At 32.7% G+C, this 6,043-nt stretch overlaps 1 long non-coding RNA gene across 1 annotated transcript; it reads left to right on the forward strand.

The window, feature by feature from the left end:
* Positions 1-965: 965 nt before the first annotated feature.
* Positions 966-3,146, forward strand: LOC139514470 (uncharacterized). Its single transcript, XR_011662622.1, has 2 exons — positions 966-1,216; positions 2,785-3,146. It is a non-coding gene; the product is annotated as an uncharacterized lncRNA (long non-coding RNA).
* Positions 3,147-6,043: the final 2,897 nt, after the last annotated feature.

The following is a 6,043-nucleotide window of genomic DNA, read 5'->3' on the forward strand; positions in this document are numbered from 1 at the left end:
ACATCTAGAAATTGACAATGACGGTCGGTTGAAAACAAAACTTTACGACAAAAGAGATGAGTTCAGCTTTCCAATTGTGAACTTTCCATTTCTTAGTAGCAACATTCCAGCACCACCTGCATACGGGGTATATATCTCCCAATTGATACGATATTCCTATGCTTGTATTTCTTATCATGATTTTCTTGATAGAGGGTTGCTGCTCACAAGGAAGCTATTAAACCAAGAGTTCCAAATGGTGAAGTTGAAATCATCCCTTCGTAAATTTCACGGACGCCATCACGAATTGGTTAACCGTTATTGAATAACCGTTTCAATAATGATATCGGATATGTTCCTTACGTCGTAACTACAATCCCCTTCCTTTTCATGAATGTGACCTACCGAATTAGACTATTTACCGGATTTGTTATCAAATAAACAACACGACGGGTGCCACATGTTGAGCAGGATCTGCTTACCCTTACGGAGCACCTGAGATCACTCCTAGTTTTTTTTATGGGGTTCGTGTTGTTTATTCTTTAGTTTTCTATGTTGTGTCATGTGTGCTGTTGTTTTTTTGTCTTTTTCATTTTAAGCTATGGCGTTGTCAGTTTGTTTTAGATTTATGAGTTTGACTGTCCCATCGGTATCTTTCGTACCTCTTTTTCCTTGACAACGTCTTAGGAAAATTAACAAAAACATTTCGATACCACGTTATGTCATGGTTGTAGCATATAAATGGTATTTAAAACTTGAATACCCCTCTTGGAAATATTTTAGAATCGTAAAAGCGTTGATCGTGCACAATAACGAGTTTTATTTATTTTATTGTTTCTTCCATATACATGTACAGTTTTCATTGGTTGAAAATAATAAGGGATCATGGTTGAGTTTGTAAACAATATATTTTAACACAGCTATAAATGATAGTATACAGCTAATTAAATTTTCTTTTTATCTGAATATTTTAGGAAAACATTTAATGGTAATATATTGGAAACAACTGTCGATTTCTACCTTTATTTCACGGGAAGATACGACGGAAAGTTAGTACCAGCAATTTTTAATGCAATAACGAAAAACCGCGATAAGTCAGCAAAACCTTCACACAAAGGCAAAGGGGTAGTCAGCATTGGTGGACTTTATTTTTATCAATTTGATATTATGTCTATAACTGTATGGGTGAACACCCATGAAATTGAAGAAGACGATGACCGCTTTGATCGACGATCTTGTAAGTATATATTTGAACGTTTATTATATACAATAAAAAGGCGGGAGTTTAAAAATATTGAAAAAAGGGAAACAATCACAAGGGGGCAATTACAAACTACAAGTCGAAGACAAACATGTGACACCATGACTAGGCAAAAAACGGCTAAACGTCTACAACAGTCCCCGAAACATTACACCGAAAAACGATCACAAAGACTGAGCGAGAGTCAGCGCCATTCAAAACCGGGAGTAAACCAAGATGCTCCAAAAGGATTAGAAGTTCCTGTTTTACTAAATAAGTTTCGAATTTCATGATGAGTACCTATTGTTTTGTTTATCAATTGGTGAGTTTTTTCTATCACGTGAAAACTAACTCCAAATATACCACTTATTTGTTACACCATAATATATAATTGCTTAATTTCATTGTCTGAATTGTGTAATCTTTTCTCTTAAATTCACTAGGTTAATGCATTTGTAAATATATTAAATCTTAAGATTACACACATTAATTATCACCATTAACATTGAAAACACAGGGACCAAATAAAACCAACACAAAGAAGCATGTAATGTTTCGGGTCCGTAAACGGGGTTGTGTCTTTTAAATTCTTGTTTGTTCTAAATTTAGCGTTTCAATATGATAATATAATTCTACTGGCGAAGGATACATTACTTTAGAAACTAGCAAAATCTTCCATTCATTTGAATATGAATTGTTCCTCTTAATTTAGAAACATCAGCACTGTGTTTTAAATCGTCAATTTTTTACAATTTATTCACTTTAGTGTAAACGCTAGACGAATTAGAACTATTTTAAGGTGTATGTCATTTGCCCTTATTCGTTGTTTAACTTTAAGTGTTGTTTGCTACTCTATAGATGCTCATTCTACATCTTCCGCATTGTTTTTCTCACTGAAGTTCACCACGAATAGCATGTTATTGATATATTTTCCCTCTTTTTGACAATTTGTATATTTAAACGTTTGAACGTCCCATTGTTTGACATACGTAGAGAAAAATGTTTCATCCGATACTTTAACCTAGCTATAGAGAAATGTCTATTTTTGTTTTGTTTTGCGGTTTATGTTTAAATACGCATTAATGTTAGAATTGGAACGTGTATTCCGTTAATGTTGTCGAGAGAGTACCAATCCGTCTTGTAATAACTCTTCTGAAGGTTGTATACTTCAAGGGAAGCTCTATCCGGCATGCACAACCTATCAATGGCAATCTTAATTACCCTTTTGATATACATAATTTGCAAAAGGGGGCGAAAGATACCAGAAGGACAGACCAACTCATAGATAGAAAACAAACTGACAACGTCATGGCTTAAAAAGAAAGAAAAAACCAAACAGACAAGTAGAAGTACACAAGAGGCAACATAGAAAATCAAAGACTAAGCAACACGAATCCAACCAAAATTGGGGTGATCTCAGGTACTCCGGAACTGTAAGCAGATCCTGCTCCACATGTGGTATACTAATTATCATCCTATTTATGCAATAAATTTTGCTACTGGACGTTAACCAAACAATTATAATCATAAATATAACTTCTGACATGTGACATATATAATTTTAGCTCTAGAGACAAGAATACTCGAAATACTTCTCGACAGCCAGATCGGGAAGACAGTTGCTAGGAGAACCATGGATCACAATAGCAGCGAACGAACAGTTTACGAACGAATACCAGTTCAGAGAATTAACGAAAAACTCCAAAGATTGATGAAAATAGAACAAATCACCGCCACAAATACAGAAAACAGGGAGTACAACGATCATGCATTTGCTCTGCAATAAACTGTCAAATAAAATGAGAAAGGAAGATGGAAAAGACTTCATTATATGTTTATTTCTTAACTGTTTCTTTATCATAAATATGTATAAATTTATAAAGCTTAGAAAATGATGTCAGTTTTATTCATTAAACTATAAACGAAATAGTTGTTTTTAATACTTTGTCAAAATGTTGTTTTCACCTTGTATTTTAAAAACTATGAAGATTATAAAACAAATGAGTATTAAGACATCGAGTTTTTATGCCCCACCTACGATAGTAGAAGGGCATTATGTTTTCTGGTCTGTGCCTCCGTTAGTTCGTCCATGCGTCCTTCCTTCGTCCTTCTGTCTCGTTTCAGGTTAAAAATTTTGGTCAAGGTATTTTATGATGAAGTTGAAGTCCGAACAACTTGAAACTTAGTACACAAGCTTTCTATCTTTCTAATTTCAATGCCAAATAAGAGATTTTTTTCCCAATTTCCTGGTCCACTGAACATTGAAAATGATAGTGCGAGTGGGGCACCGTGCACTATGGACACATTCTTGTTTTATTTTATTTATATGGCTTTTTTATGCAAACATCTATGGTCTTACAAGCTTTTTTTAAAAATGAATAAAAAAGCAAAAAAAACCAAACAAACTAGTAAACAAGTATGTAGGCCGACTATCTGCTATCTCGTTGACTCATAACTTTTTCTCATAAGCCATATTTGAACCGAGGTTTTAAACTCATTACAAGTTTCGCCGAAAACATTAAGAATTTGATTTTTTTTCTATTATAATATAATTAACTTTTTGAAAATTTGCAAGTCAAGGTAAAGACCTAAAAAGTGAACAAAACTGAATTAGGTAATGATTCAATCAGGGAACAGTAAATGTTCTTGACTCAATGCTTCTTTCTGACTTGTTGCTTGTACATGAATAAATTCAATTAATATAACAACTCTTGACTCTTACAAGCTTCCACAGATATATTAATTACGATTTCAACTCATTGCAACTGTAACAAGCTTTCTCATTGCTGAAGGCCGTATGGTAACCTATTATAGTTGTTTATTTCTGTGTCATTTTGTCTCTTGTGGAGAGTTGTCTCATTGGCAATCTTACAACAACTTTTTGATACTTCATTAATATATCTGCATTTCAGATTTTCCAGGATATGTTTAATTACATCTTCTTTCTTGTTTGCATTAATGACATAACCGAATACGAAACGTCCTCCGAAATTTAATTTATGGAGAAAAAGACACAACAGGTGCCAGTAGTTTAATAGGAACTGCATTTATATACCGATAACATGAATTCAATCCGATGTTTCGGGTTTTTTTAATAACCAATTACCCAATAATTTACACATTATCAATGTTAACAAAAGTGTTTGTGCAATGAATGTCAAACAGTATAATAATCTCGAAGAATATATGAAACAAAAATTATACACTTTTTGCTTTTCTGACTGGTTTATACATTATTTGATTGTCTGAAGTGCTTTTCTATAATGAAGTTCAACAGAAAACGCCTACACCTAAAAATTTAAAAGCCTAAATACACGAATGAGATATAAGCTTTATTTCATAAGGGTCCAAAACATAAAAGTGAATTATATTGTATTATGCAAGTAAGAAGTTGAGCTAGCTATAAAACCAGGCTTAATCCACCATTTTCTACATGCATGTGCCGAGTCAGGAATATGATAATTATTCTCCATTCGTTTGATGTATATGAGCTTTTGATTTTGTCCATTTACAAAAAAAATGTCTTTCTGTTTTGAATTTCCCTTTGAGATCGGTGTTAATGTTACTTTACCTTTTCCATTAGAGATAAACTTTGACTGAGACAATCATGATTTTTGAATTTATCAGCGGAGAATATACGAACAGTACGTTTTTAATGCAATTAAGAGTATTATTTCGAAGAAAAAAAAAGCTCTTAAACATTAAAGGTACCAATGGTTCTGCACCAGATATGCATTTCGCCAATCAATGTCTTTTCAGTAGTGGTTGAGGCCAAAATATTTGACAATCCAAAGCTTATTAAATAAATGAAAAGCTATAAACAAAACAGGGTTTATAGCCAACGGCGTGCAATGAATCAGACTATCCACAAGATGCGCATTTTGACAATCAACGTATATTTAGTGATGCTTGAGGCCACAATTTTCTATCAAAATCCCGGAGGTGCTAGCATAGGTCAAATTAAAGAAAACAGTGTTCAAAGAAACAGTTGCTTTTTCACAACGGAATGGGACTTAACAGACGAGTTTGAAGTCGAAGTATTAAGATTTGCTTTATTGAGACAAACATTAACATGTATTACTGTCAGCTTTCAGATAATGACATTACGTATGAAACGGGATTGTTTAACTAAAGGTACATTTTAGATAAAGTAAAAACAATTCGTACATCCTGTTTACCTTGATGATAACCTGTAATACGTCATATACTGTGTAATGCCAATGATCGATCTATAACATTAATACTAAGTACAACAAAGACTACGTTTACTACCTATAACAAAGACAAACATATTATTTCTATAGAATACGAATTTTGAACCAAACTACTTAAAGGTAAGGAATTAAAAAATCAGACGTTTTAAATTCAAAACATAGTATTTTTTCAAAATCTTGCACAGTACATATGCACAGTAAATATATATTTAATATATATGTGCACAAGCTGTTTCATTTGCATCTATTTTAGATATGGTTTTACTGTAATACATCATTATTAACTTAGTTTTATGCAAGTCAGTTTGGGTTTGAGATAGTTTGTGTTTATTTAAATCATATTATTCATACCGAGGAAATCAATTCATATTTCACTATATTTTGTTTTTTTACAGATATTATCCCTATATATACATGTATTATAGAAAAATAGCATCACCTTTAAGTAATGGCAAAAATGTGTGGTCTTAAGTTTTAAAACAGTTACAGGATAGAAAAGAAATAAAACAGAGGCAAACAGGTTTTAAGTCTTTTCAGCTTCGTATTGTTTTCGTTCACCAACTGTTTTGCTCCGAATGTCACTGATTGCAAGCGTAGACGAAATGCGTGT

Source organism: Mytilus edulis, chromosome 3, assembly GCF_963676685.1.
Source record: "Mytilus edulis chromosome 3, xbMytEdul2.2, whole genome shotgun sequence".
In the NCBI taxonomy this organism is placed as follows: Eukaryota; Metazoa; Mollusca; class Bivalvia; order Mytilida; family Mytilidae; genus Mytilus; species Mytilus edulis.